Source organism: Rhinolophus sinicus, linkage group LG03, assembly GCF_036562045.2.
Source record: "Rhinolophus sinicus isolate RSC01 linkage group LG03, ASM3656204v1, whole genome shotgun sequence".
In the NCBI taxonomy this organism is placed as follows: Eukaryota; Metazoa; Chordata; class Mammalia; order Chiroptera; family Rhinolophidae; genus Rhinolophus; species Rhinolophus sinicus.
This window is the reverse complement of record NC_133753.1, coordinates 37,659,596-37,673,442: the sequence shown is the minus strand read 5'-3', so window position 1 is coordinate 37,673,442 and position 13,847 is coordinate 37,659,596. Positions and strand designations below refer to the sequence as shown.

Here is a 13,847-nt window from a genome sequence, read left to right as displayed (position 1 = left end):
TTTTGCTCTCCGTATAAGTTTATTGTTTTTCTGATTTTTTTCTTTCTATTTGTCTCTTTTGTTTTTCAGTCTCTATTGCTTTTTTTTCCCCTTTGTTTCTCCCCCCAGATTGCCCCCCTCCCACATTTAAAAGACAGGTTTTGAGAACTCATTCCCAGGAGAAAAGTCATTCCCAGGAGAAAACATACTAAACCACAATTTGACTTTAGGCCTGATGTAGCTAACAAATGGTCTTTTTAAATATTCTGATCGGGGACTTGGAAAACAGAAGATTTAAGACTTCAGCCCAGAAGAGTATGATTAACTTTGCGTGGATATGGTAGTTCTGGCCACTATTTTAGATGTTCTAATTGGCAGTTTAAAAATAACAGAGTTGCAGCCCCCTCTTCTGCATTATTCCCTTTGTGCATTGTATTTAAGGAGTCTTAAGGTTTCTGGGGCGTGCCTGGGAACCACGAGTCCATGGGTGCTCCCCTACCATCTCCCAGGTCTGCCTGACTCTGCCCTGAAGTACCATGAGGGTAATAAAAACTTGTGTTTTCTTAGGAATGCTCACAGTCTCTGACTCACAGACGTATTCCCTTTCCTTCTTTAATAACTAGGTGCTTACGGGATGTGCTTCAATGATGATCTTCAACTAAATCCCTTTCTGGGCACCTTAAGCTTCCAGCTGAAATGCATCATTTTCTTGCCAGGTAATAAGTACTTTAGGATGTCATCAAGAAAAGGAAAACACTGATTTCATAACCAATTATTTACCAAATTCTTTCCCATATTTGTGTGAGCCGGTGTCCATAAGCTGAAACAAATGTTTGTTCCTGGTCCACTGTTTCAATTGGCAGCAAGAAAACTTATCAGTGGAGATAACACACAATAGAGCTGAATTTTACCCTTTTGCATTTCCAAGGAGCTCTGAGTTCCGTCTGGTCAGGCATGAAGTTGCTCATCTTTACCTATTTTCAGTCTCTGGGTTTCCCTTCCTGGAAATACTTGCTGCATCACTGAGGGAGTGGGGAGCAGGATTAAAAAAAAAAAAAAGGAAAAAAAAAGATGCTCAGAGTGGTGGAGCTGCCCAGGCTACCCCGATTCCCTTACCCCAAGCAGAGGGCTTGGTGGGACCCTGGTGGGGGATTCTCAATTGGCAACCATGTTCCCTGGGAGACATAGTTTATCATCCCTGCTTTGAATTTTGTTCACGTGGAATCTTGCACTTTTCCAACCAATGAGGCCGCAAAATCATAAACTATATTAAGTCCATAAATCCCGGAGTGCCAAGTCTCTGGAATAGCAAGCACATGCTCTCTAACCTGTGGTGATAAATTTCCCTGCCCATTGACATCTCGGGGCTTCAGTGCACAGAGAATGTTGCTATTCTCAGGACACCCTCCCTGCTCTTTTCCCCAAGGGGCCTTGCATCCACTGCTTTCTTATATTTGAAACCTCTCTTAATGCACCAGTTTTTAAAAATGAGAAAAAAACAAAGTTGTCTTTTCCTGGCTGGGCGGATGCAGAAGGTGAAGCCTGCTGATATGAGGCTGGTCTTTCAGACCAAGATCTCAGATACACATTAGGAATATTAACTGGGGTACGTGTCCCCCTCCCCATTATTCAGTGTCTTCCCCACGCCTTCTCCCGTGGAGCCAGTTAGCAGGGTAATTATTCACATAAAAGCAGAACCCAGTATGTCTCCCACTTTTCTGAGGAGTCATAGTAACAGAGAGCCTTGGTGCCCCCTGAAGGGGTGTGGAACAAGCATGTGCTGCCCTTTCACAGGCCAACCCTCAAGCATCTCAGGCATTTGCAGTCACCTGGGGGACCTGACAAACACTCCTGAAGAAATGAGATGATTTGCACTCTAAGAGGCAGTGATGCCTTTTCTCAACACGAGAAACGGTGAAGCACACACTCAAACGGTCCGCACAGTGGGGGTGGATGAGTGTGGTAGAGAGGAATCATTCTGTAAGTTACTTGGGAGAGGTACTGGTCCTTTTTTATGATACACCCAGAATAAGGCTCGGGGACACCAGTGTTCCTGCATCCTGAAGCTCAAACGTGCAGTCACGACCATTTTCTGATGGGTTCATGGACTTGAGCTGTCTTTCCCAGTTCCTTATTTAATTACATAGTACTGTCTTCCTTTTTGCTTTGCAAAGCATCCTCTTCTAATCCTCTTTCGCCTTTACATCATGCGAAAAGGCCTTCTGCATACTTGCAGGTGTTAGGTTGTGAGCCACGTCCCTCTACTTTTTATGTGTATTTACTTTTCTTAATTAATAAATTTTATTTTTCAGAGCAGCTTTAGGCGTACAGAAAAGTGAGCAGAAAGTACAGAGAGTTTCCATGTCTCTCTTACTTCCCACAGTTTCCCCTGTTACTAAACTCCTTTCCTTTTTATTAACATGGACGGCAGTGCCAGACGACGACAATTTTTGAGAGGACAAGGGACTTTCACCGACAGTATTTCATTGAACAGAGACTGTTTCGGAAACAAGCTTACCTCCAGGGCATGAGTGTAGTTAGTGACAGGGGTGGAGGCAACTGAGAAAAAACCCCAGCTCTAGTTGATATATTACGAAATTAATTTCTCCTTTTACTTTTTTAATGTGGCTACAAGAAGCTCTAAAATTGCAAGAAATATATATATATATATATATATATATATATATATATATATATATATATATGCACATACACTTATAAACATTTTTTTGGACAGAGCTGCTTTACAATAGCTCCAGGCTGAGCCAAGTGCTTCCTTTGTATGCTCCCACAGTCCCTTATTCACACCGAAACATTTGCATTGTAGCGTAATTATCAATTTGCATGTTTACCTTTCCTACCACATGGTGAGTTCTTAAAGGGCAGGGACTATGCCTTATTAATCATTGTATCCCTTGTGTTCATATCGTGCCTGGAATGTTATACTAACAATCATTATCATAATCATAACACTTATTTAGTGCTCACTACATGCCAGGCTCTGTTCCAAGTGCTTTATATATTAACTCACTTAATCCTTACAACACTCTATCGCTGTGTGAATTTAGGCAAGTTATTTTAACATTTTGTGCCTCAGTTTCCTCATCCATGATATGGGGCTAATAATACTACCTACCTCATAGCTATTCATAATATGAGGATTAAGTAGTTATTTTATATATAAAAACATATGTTCATACATTTGTATCCATATTATATATACATTATTATATGCATATTATAGATGTGTAATACATTTGTATGAATACATACAATATTTGTACAAAATCTTAGAGTGGCACCTGTACATTCTAAGCACTATAAAAGTATTTGTCAAATAAATAAACAACCTTTTGAGATAGGTACTCCTTTTTTCTCCATTTGAACGATGCCAAAACTGGCATAAGGGGGTTAAACAACTTGCCCAAGTGTATATAGCTCATTAGTTTCAGAGATGCGATCAGAACCCAGGCTGCTATACCCTTTAAACATTATGTTGTATTGGTGCTTGACAAATATTTGAAATGAATGCGTGGAAATATCGGTGAATTGATGAAAGCACCACAAAGTGACTTATGCAACATTACACAGCCAGTTGGAAGAAGAGTTGGTCTAAAATTCAAACTCCTAAAATTGAAGATTTAAGAGGAGGACAGGGGGTGGTGAGGAGTCTATAGGTTATGCATAGAGATTAATGAAACTCAGTTTAATAAGGCCATTATCTCTCTAAGAGTTCCTGAGATTAGTTGTACCAAGGGGGAGAATGGGAATATTGATGGGGGAGAGAGAAGGAGAAGGCGGGCATGCCAGGGTGGGAAGCATCAGTGGTAGTCTTTGTTCGGCTGCAGGGGGAGCTGGCGGGTTTGACTTCCGGCAAAATTAAGTTGGAGTTTTCTTTTGCTTAAAATCAGGCCTGCTGAGAGAACAGACTAGAATTGGCCGTGACCTGGAAATGTGAAGCCCTGCCTAGCATATGCTCTGAGCCAGCTGGAAGAGTACAGGCTGCAGAAGAGGGTAAGAGGGATTGCTGCTCCTATTTCCAGGCCTCAAGCATCCCGCCTACTTTGCGCTTAAAATGATTCAATCCCTGTAGCTCAGGCACAGTTGATCACGGCCAAGTGTACATGTTAACAATCATGATTTCAAAAAGGAAAACTCATTTTAGACCACGACTGCAAAGCCAGGAGTCAACATAGTCACCTCGAGGAGTTAATCAGAGCCACTAATAAATTGCTCTTCTAGCACATGGTGTCAGGGTCTTCTCCAGACGCAGCTGGGTCTGTCCTGGAGAACTGCCAGGCTTGGCGCATCCCCACCGGCAATCTCTCTGATTCCATCTCAGGCTATTATGAAGTCGAGGTCACTCTGCAAGGCAGTTGCCTGTACATTTCAAGCTCCCAGCCTGAAGGTGCACAAGTGGTATGTGAATGTCTCCAGCCACATTTCCCTGCCACAGGAGGTGAGGGAATCAAAGGCAGGGGGTTGGTCTTTAAAAGGCCTAGAGAAATTCATGACTCAATTTAAAACCACTTGTAATTTATCAAAGCAAAGGAAATGGAATCACAAGCTTCAGGGCAGGAGCAGACTTTCTGTAAGAGTGAACGAAGAGCCTGTTGTTCTATCCAGTCTCCCGCAGCAGCAGAATCTTCCCCCAAATCCCACAAATTTGGCAACAACGCAATCCCTTTCTGACATGACCGTTGGTTAAAGAGAATTTATAAATATCAAGACTGCCTTTCTAATCCTTGACTAATTGGAGAGGCCTAGAGCCTGTTGGGAGGGCTCAGTGACAACATGTAGCAGTAGAAATACAGAGCCCAGGACGACTTAAACCTGTGGGTTTCATCTCTAACTTAACCATTTAACCATTTGCCTTACTTTGCCAAGACAACTCACTGTACTTCATGAGAGGAGCAAAAAAGAAGATCCCTCAGTCAAATGTTTGTTAGTTCTTTAATGGTGTTCAGTAGTCCAACGTGCAAGTCACACATGCAAGTACACTGAAGCAGGTTGTTGGTTTCTCTACATATAATCTGGGCTCTGGGAGATAGATGTTGCACATTTTTAATTAGGTGGTGCTTACAGCTGCTAGGAACAAAGACGTGACAAAAGTGGCTTATATATACAGGGTTTAGTTCTCTGACATATTGAGAAGTCTGGAGGTAAATGGAGACTGTCCTTAGTTTAGTGGCACAAAGATGTCAGAGCTGGGGTCTCTGTGATTCGCTTGGCTGCTGGAGCTCTAGCCGTCACATCTGAACTTCGGGTACCAGAAAGGGCAGAGGTGGGGGGTGGGGGCGGGAATGAGGCTTTACTGAAAGCCTAAACCAATGACTACTGCTAACATCACACCTAAATGTAAAGGAGACTGGAAATTTTAAGGCCTTTTTTTCCCCTGCTAGGTAATTTTTTGTCTCTAATAACATAGCCAAAAGAGGGGCAGGATGGATATTGGGTAGGAAACTAGCAGTTTCTCAATTCACGACTAACAGTTGAGTAGTGTGGGAAGATAGGAACCCATCCTCAAGGTTTGTGTAAATAGAACTTGCGTGCAGTCTGATCAAACTTTTCTCAGTTTATGTGTTTATTCCTTACTCCTCTTCTCTTTTTCTCTTTAGATTATTTATCTATAAAGCCCTTTTGCTCTCCTTAAAGTCAGGGGTCATTTCTTATTTGCTTACTGATAAGCAAAGCTCTTGGTCCATACGATACTAAAAAAGATATTTATTGAACTGAATTGTTTGATGCATAGGGACAGGATTGGATACTGGGCAGTAGAAATACTTACACAATACTATGTGAAATATCTACTGATATTTTCTATAGTTTTAGGCTGAGAAAAAATTTTCTAGGGAGATATGTCTTCTCTTTTGTTTGTTTAAGGAGTATAGATTTTATTTTTGGAGATGAAAAAAGCCTTTAGAGGATTTTATTTCTTTCCCAACTTTGAGAAAGAATTCATGAATATAATTGTATATATTTACAGTAGACAATGTGATAATTGACATACATATATGTTGTGGAATGATTACCAAGATCAAGATAAATATCCATCACCTCACATACCGTAGTCAACTCTTTTGTGTGGTGAGAATGCTTAAGTACCACTATCAGCTACTTTCCAGTACACAATGCCACACGTATTATTAACTACAGTATAGTCACCATGCTGCACGTTAAATTCTAAGAACTTTTTCTTTATATAACTGGAAGTTTGTACCCTTTGACACATCTCTCCCCATTTTTCCTTCCCCTCAGCCCCTGGCAAATGCCATGCTATTCTGTTTCTATGAAATCAGCCTTTATTTTATTCTTTTTATTTTTAAGATTCTACATAGAAGTGAAACCATACAGTATTGTCTTTCTTTGTCTGGCTTATTTCACTTAGCACAATGCCTTCAAGGTCCGTCCATGTTGTCGCGAAGGACAGGATTTCCTTCATTTTATGGCTGAATAATATTCCATTGTATATATGTACCACATTTTCTTTACTCATTCATCCATCAAAGGACATTTAGGTTGTTTCCACATCGTGGCTATTGTGAATAATGCTACAATGAACATGGAGATTCAGATAACTCTTCAAGATACTGATTTCATTTCCTTCAGGAGGGTGATTGCGTGATCATATGATAGTTGTATTTTTAAATTTTTGAGGACCTGCCATACTGTTTTCAATAATGGCTGTGCCAAGGAGATATGTCTTCTTGAATACTTCTGCAAGATGTATTACCCATAGGATTGTGTTTAAATGAGGGAATAAAACCCAAATTTCATAAGCATTCTTTTACACTCCTAAGTATCTCTTATTCTATAAAACTTCTCCTTTTCTCTTTTTCTAAAAAGAGATTATTCTGTCAGTCAGCAGTAGCAACTACAATGTACCATGCAAGTCAAGGAGAAGAGCTAGTGATTCCTGATCTTAGCTGCAAACCAGAATCACCTAGGCAACTGGTTTAAAATACAGATTCCCAGCGGTCCGTCCCACACATCCTGATTCAGTAAATCCGGGATGGTGTTCCAGAGTCTATACCTTTATAAAGTGCTCCAGATAATTGTGATGTGCCTCCAGGCAGAACTTCCTGAGGCAGAGTTCTCCCTTCTTTGTACCACTGACCCAGCTTCCCTGTAGAGCATTCATAGGGTGCAATGGGAGCTTGTTCATATGCCTCATTCCACCAAACCCTGAGGGTGGGCACTACGCATTTTCTTATTCCTGTCTGGAACCCAGTGTCCGAGGGCCTGGTACATAGTAGTAGGTGCTCCACAACTATTTGTTACACTGTTTAAATAAACTGAATATATAATTATCTACCTCTACATAGTGCTTCTGAGAACACTAGCACAAAGAAGCCTGTCTTATCTAGAGAGCAACTGTCTTAACTTAGAATTCAGAGACAGACACTATAGAAGTGACCAAAAACGGATATCTAAGGAACTTGGGGATGAGTCCCCTCGACAGGTCTGAGATTCCTGAACAGAACTTTTATTTATTTTTTAAAACAAAATATATACAATTATGTGTGATGCCAGTGTCCTATGGTGATTATAAAGTTTATTTTAAATAATTCATATAAAGTGCTTAGCACAGTGCCAAGAACAAAATGATCTAACTATAAATGTTAGATGAGGATGATGACGACAACTATAATTACAAGAGAAACTCTTATTAAAGGAAACTTAGAAAGTATAGAAAAATATAAGGAAGAAACCAAAAATGTACCCTTAATCTTGCCAGCAGAATCAATAATCTTGTAGTATAATTTCTTTCAGTTTTTCCCAAGCATCTCTGTTAACATGTACTTTTAAAATATACAAAGTAAATATTAAAAAGTGTACATTGTATGGTTTTGAATGGCCAACAAGCCCATGAATAGAAGCCCAACATCTCTAATCATTAGGGAAAGTCAGATCAAAACCACAATGAGATACCACCTTACACACCCATTAGGATGGCTACCTAAAAACCAGAAAATCACAAGTGTTGGTGAAGATGTGGAGAAATGTGAAGACTTATGCATTGTTGGTGAAAATGTAAAATAGTACAGTCACTGTGGAAAACAGTATGGAGGTTCCTCAAAAAATTAAAAATAGAATGACTGTATGACCCAGCAATTCCACTTCTGGGTGTATGCCCAAAATAATTGAAAACAGGGTCTCAAAAGGATATTTGTGCACTCTATGCACTGTCCCTTCAAATTCATATGTTGAAGCCCTAACCCCCAATATGATGGTATTTGGAGATGGGGCCTCTGGGAGGTGATTAGGTTTAGGCGAGGTCATGAATGTGGGGTCCACACTATCACACTGTGAGATTAGTGCTCTCATAAGAAGAGACACCATAGAGTTTGCCTACATTCTCTCTGTCTGTCTCTCTCTCTGTCTGTCTCTCTCTCTCTCTCTCTGTCTCTCTCTCTCTCTGTCTCTCTCTTCTCTCTCTCTCTTTCTCTTTCTTTCCACTTCCCCTCCACCAACTCATGTGAGAACACAGCAAAAAAACAAACAAGCAAACAAACAAAAACCAAACAAACGAAAAAAAACAGAACCTGATCAGGTTGATCTGATCTTGGACTTCCAGTCACTAGAACTGTGAGAAAATAAATTTCTATTGTTTAACTCACCCAGTCTATGGTATTTTGTTATGTCAGCCCAAGCTAAATAAGCCATAAACCCATGTTTATAGCAGCATAAGCAACCCATATGTCCACTGACAGATGAATGGAGAAGCAAAATGTGGTGTCTACATACAATGGAATACTATTCAGCTTTAAAAAGGAAGGGAATTCTGACACATACTACAACATGGCTGAACTTTGGGGACATTATGCTAAGTGAAATAAGCCAGTCATAAAAAGACAGGTACTTTATGATTCCACTTACATGTGGTAATTAGAGTAATCAAAACCACAAAGAGAGAAAGTAAAATGGTAGTTGCCAGAGGTTTGGGGAAGGAGGGAATTGGGAGTTATTGTTCAATGGGTACAGAGTTACAGTTTTGCAAGATGAAAAGAGTTTTGGAGTTAGATGGTGGTGATAGTTACACAACAATATGAATGTACTTAACACAACTGAACTGTACACTTAAAAATGGTTAAGATGGTAAATTTTATGCCATGTGTATTTTACCAAAATAAGAAAATTTAAAGAGGTGTGTGTCTTAAAATATTTTACTTAAACATATTAAATGTTTTAATATATAAATAATATAGTATAAATACAGAGGGTGCCAAAAACGTACACATTTTAAGAAAGGAAAAAAGCTGTATTAAAACTGTAATACATAATATATACCGATAACAAAAGATGAATACATGTCATGTGTATACATTTTCTTTTGGCACCCCCAGTATATCTTATATTATACACAATATAAATTATGTATATTTAGAAATCAGTATATCCAGCTGTGTCCCAAGCAGCACTGTTGCTTGGAATGGCTCCTTATGCCTCTCCATTTCACTGGCTTCATCGGTCTGGGGTCCAGTGGCCGTGGCTTCCTCTTCCACTGTGTAGAAATCACTGCCCAACACTCGGCATGGGTCAGCCTGGGAGGTAAACCCAAAGTGTTCTCACAGTGAAGGTAATTAGTGTGACAACAACCTGGTCCTGTCGTGGGGCTCTGCTGAACTCTGGGTCACTAGATTGCCCACAAGGGGAAGGAACTGTTTTGCCCTCAAGCTGGGACCATATTCATTACCAGCCCTCCCTTCTGTTGCCTATCGGAAAGATGACATGTGGCCGTCTCTTAGTGGCCACACGGTGAGCCTCACCTCACAATGGGCACTTGGGCTGGAGCTATGCTGGGCTTTTGAAAGTGACATTGCTGTTTCCGACAAGTTGAAACAGATGAATGATTTCCAGCGGAAGGTAAAAATGTACATTTCAGTGATCAGCAAGTTTTAGTGCATTTAAGAAACTGGCCGGAGATGCTCAGCCCTCATCCACTGGTTTTGTTAGTGAATTTGGCAGAAAGGAGTTGCATTCCTAGGCAAAGTATTGGAACAAAAAGGACCTGTTTTCCTATGTAATGAATTGCTGTGAACGTATTCAAAATGGGACTTGAAAAGCCTCTTGCCAGAGAGCAGCTCAATTCTCTGAGTCATGAATTAGATAATGGGCTTTTATAAACCCACAGAGGAAAACCCTCTGAGGATTTATGTGGGTGAGGAGAGAATGTCTGTCCAGAGCTGCCACCTTCTCCCAAGTGCTGGCTCACAATCCAGAGGACCAGGGATCTTGCATACAAATGTCAAGGCCAACTGGACCATCGGCAAGGGTGTCATCTGCAGTGCTGACTCGAGCACTGGCCCAGGCTTGCAGCTGCAGAGCTCTCCAGAAAATGACAGACTGCTCCCCCTGCCCTGCTTCAGGAAAGAAAGTCACCTCGGGAAGAATGGTCAGGAGGACCACAAAGACCTCCTTCCCTGGACATCACCTTCCTAAAGATGTGGCCCAGCCCCCAGACCCCAACCCTCCGATAAGAAAACCCGAGCCTCCCAGGAGACTAAGCCTTATAGCCCGTAGGTGTGTAAGGAGGGAGTATTTGAAGATGACTCCATAGAAATGAAGCTCCACATAATAGGAAGAGCGTCCCTCTCACAAATAGAGCTCCAAGAAGGAAGGAGGCAGTGAGCAATCAAGAACTCTCAGACCGACAATAGAACTTTATTATGTCCTCTAACCAAGTTTTCCTGAAAGTCAAGGGTACTCATGGACACATGGAGTTATTCAATGCATTGAGTTGTGTTTTTTTTTGTTTTGTTTTGTTTTTTTTTTTGTTGTTGTTTTTTCCCCTTAAATATTCTCTGGTGCCAGGGATACAAATCCTATTTCTACCCCCACAGGGAACCTCGCTTTATTTAACTTTGATTACCTCTCAGGTTAGCTGCAGGCTTTGATCCGACTATAGCTCAGATTCAACTGTGCCTCATTTCTGCTGCCCACTCTGGCTGTGTGTGCCCTCAGACCAGCAGCTTGGAGCTCTGGCCTGGATCCCAATAATCACTTGGGCATGAGGACAGCCTGGATGTGACATCTGTCGGCCCAAAGATGGCCAAGATAATCTGGCAACACCTACTTTTTCTGGTTCCCAAGAGTCTCCAAAAACTAGTTAGCAATGACTAGTGATCATAGAAACATGAAGGATTTGCTCTGTAAGCTAAGTTTACAGGCTGTTTGAGAGGGAAATAAGGGGCAAGAGAGTTTTCCTTATATTGGAGCCAGAAGGATACAATGGATGAGAATGTACTAAAGAATTGCACCAAGCCACGCCATTATAAAAGTATTAAAATTTCCTTCCTAGATAGTGCTGGGCCTGGAGAGGTCATTATTCTGGGAGTGAAACTTCCCATGTTTCTACTTCCAACAGCTCTTGCCATTCTGTCTCCAATTACTCCAAAGTTCAATACAATATAGACCCAGGAACTCACATCACTTCCTGGGAGCTAGAAGGGAAGACTGATATTAACAAGAGTTTTGGTGGATCCTGGAGCTGGTTGGCTAGTTTGGTTAGAACAACACAGCAAGCAGAGCAAATTCACATCGCCAGATGGCCCAGCCAGCATTCTTTCCATCTGTGGCTACACTCGTCACCCCTGGTTTTATGTATGGTCACATCAGGATGATAAATGTGTGTTGTGTCATTCCTCCTTTAATTCAATAAGTCTGTATTGCGTACAATGCCCAGTATTGTAGAAGGCGCTTCAAGACATAAAAATAAGTGTAAGTTTATAAACTTGTTGAGGATTGCCTCCAATTTGTCTTTTCATTGTAAGTCTCTCTCAGCTGTCTTTAATCTGAAATCTCAGCCCCAAGTGTCTCAACCATTGTGATCCAAGTCAGCAAGATATTAGCAGTTATACACCCTCCCGTCATCGCCATTTGGGATTCATCTGGCAATTGCGTGTCCCAGATCAAAGCCATCACCCCTGGTCTTCATGACTGAGCTATTATTGCCTTTGTTTCTTGATTTATACCCGAAGTTCCCTGCTGGGTGTGCAATTTTTCTTTAAATATTAAACCACTTCTGTGAGGTTTGGAGACTTCACCTCACTTTTGCTAGGACCTATTCTTGAGGAAAGAACACTGGTCTCTCAGTAACCACTGCTGCTGAGAGGAGCCTGGTCCCACATTTGGGACATTGACATGGTCACCCCTTGATTTACATAATGTCTGCTGCCTATGCCTCTTGCCACATCCGGAGCACTTGGCTATTCATGCCATTGAGTCAAGGCTGAGAGCACCATTTGCATTTGGATGACTGGCCAACTGTTGTTCTCAGTCCACTCTTGCTTCTATCATGACCTGCCCTCCTCTCCTTGCTTGGCTCACACTGAAATCCCTGCATGAACGGGAGCTGAAACTCCTGAAATATAAAAACCCATGATAGACACTCTTTAGGCTAGTTGTCAGTACTATTTCTTTCCCATATGGATGGCACCCAGTATCATGGTCTCTCAACGCACTTTCTACCTCATTATCCACCAGAGCTTTAAAACCCAACCATCCCATCTGTATAAAGCAAAAAAAAAATAAATAAATAAATTTAATCCTCATTTCTACACAACTTTGGTCTTCTCAATCACGTACTTCTAGGTTGAACAGCCAGAAGAAGTTTAGAAAAGAGGTTAAAAGAGTGAGAAACCTATGTAAACAATAAGTGTTAGTTCTACTACAAGTTAGGGCTGCAAGCGGTAAAATACAGTAAGATGAAAAGGATGAGACATAAAAAGTAACCAAAGATGTTGAAATTAACGCATTATTTGTCCTTATTTTTAAATGTCTTGAATTGCCCTGTAGTAGATGACTGTTGTCTTCTTGCTAAGTACACTCTTTCTGGTGATAAAATCCCTCTCTTTTTTCCGTTCTCTTCTCAGGCAGGACCCCTGGCTACAAGGACAACATGTGGACCAGGCCTTGCTAATCAGAACACTTTACTCCCCCAGACATGGGATTAGTTCAGGGGTGAGCACATGTCTTAAGCCAGACAAATCAAACACAGCCCATTTTGGGGTAGTAGTGTTAACATTAAAGACTGTGGGAACCTTTCATTGCTGAGAACCATTTTGTTCACCATGCAGAGAAATCCTTTTACCACAGAGGAAAGCAAGGCCTTAGAATACAATGAAATAGATTTCTGATGACAGCACTTGACCCAACCATGCCTGAAGCCAGCAGATCTATGATCCACAGACCATTCAGTAACCCAAACAAGTAAGTGATGCTTTTGTTAAGTTAGCTTAAATTAAATTTCTCTCATTTTGAATTAAAACATCTTGGCAAGAATTTGTCTTATCTTTTAGATGATGAGGATTTAGCCTGGGATGCAGAGAAAATCATGAGGATATCAATGGTGGGTGTCAGTATATTCAATAAATGGAGAACACACTTGTAGTGAGTTACAAGGAAATTTCACAGCAATTAATGGAACCTAGCTTTTAAAAGTGCTTCTTCTCTTTCTAGAGAGTTTGACATTTGAAAATAAATTATTTATTTTACTGTAGAGACCCAGATAGTTATGACATGAAAACCACAGTTTTCAAACATGCTGGCTGAAGTCATTGAAAAATCGCGGCATGATCAACCAAACTTGAGGGAAACCCAACTGTTTTCAAGCATTTGGAACTAGAGTGGAACGAATCAAAGGACAAATCTCTCTGCCCTTCTACTCTGTCATGAAAATACGAAGTGCTGAGGCTTGTCATCCAAATGAACGTGTCATGATACATCATTTATTTTACCAATGGAATCATTTGCAGGCACTGTAAATTGGTTACATAGAACAGAAAAATCAAAAGTAGCAGTGGCTTGAACAGGACAGGAGCTTATGTCCATCTCAAATGAAAGAAATCTGAAAGCAGCCAGATCAG

General features: G+C 40.9%; 1 long non-coding RNA gene across 1 annotated transcript; it reads left to right on the top strand.

The window, feature by feature from the left end:
- Positions 1-3,833: 3,833 nt before the first annotated feature.
- Positions 3,834-13,183, top strand: LOC109444393 (uncharacterized). The gene is made up of 3 exons (XR_002136851.2): positions 3,834-3,993; positions 12,855-12,942; positions 13,059-13,183. It is a non-coding gene; the product is annotated as an uncharacterized LOC109444393 (long non-coding RNA).
- Positions 13,184-13,847: the final 664 nt, after the last annotated feature.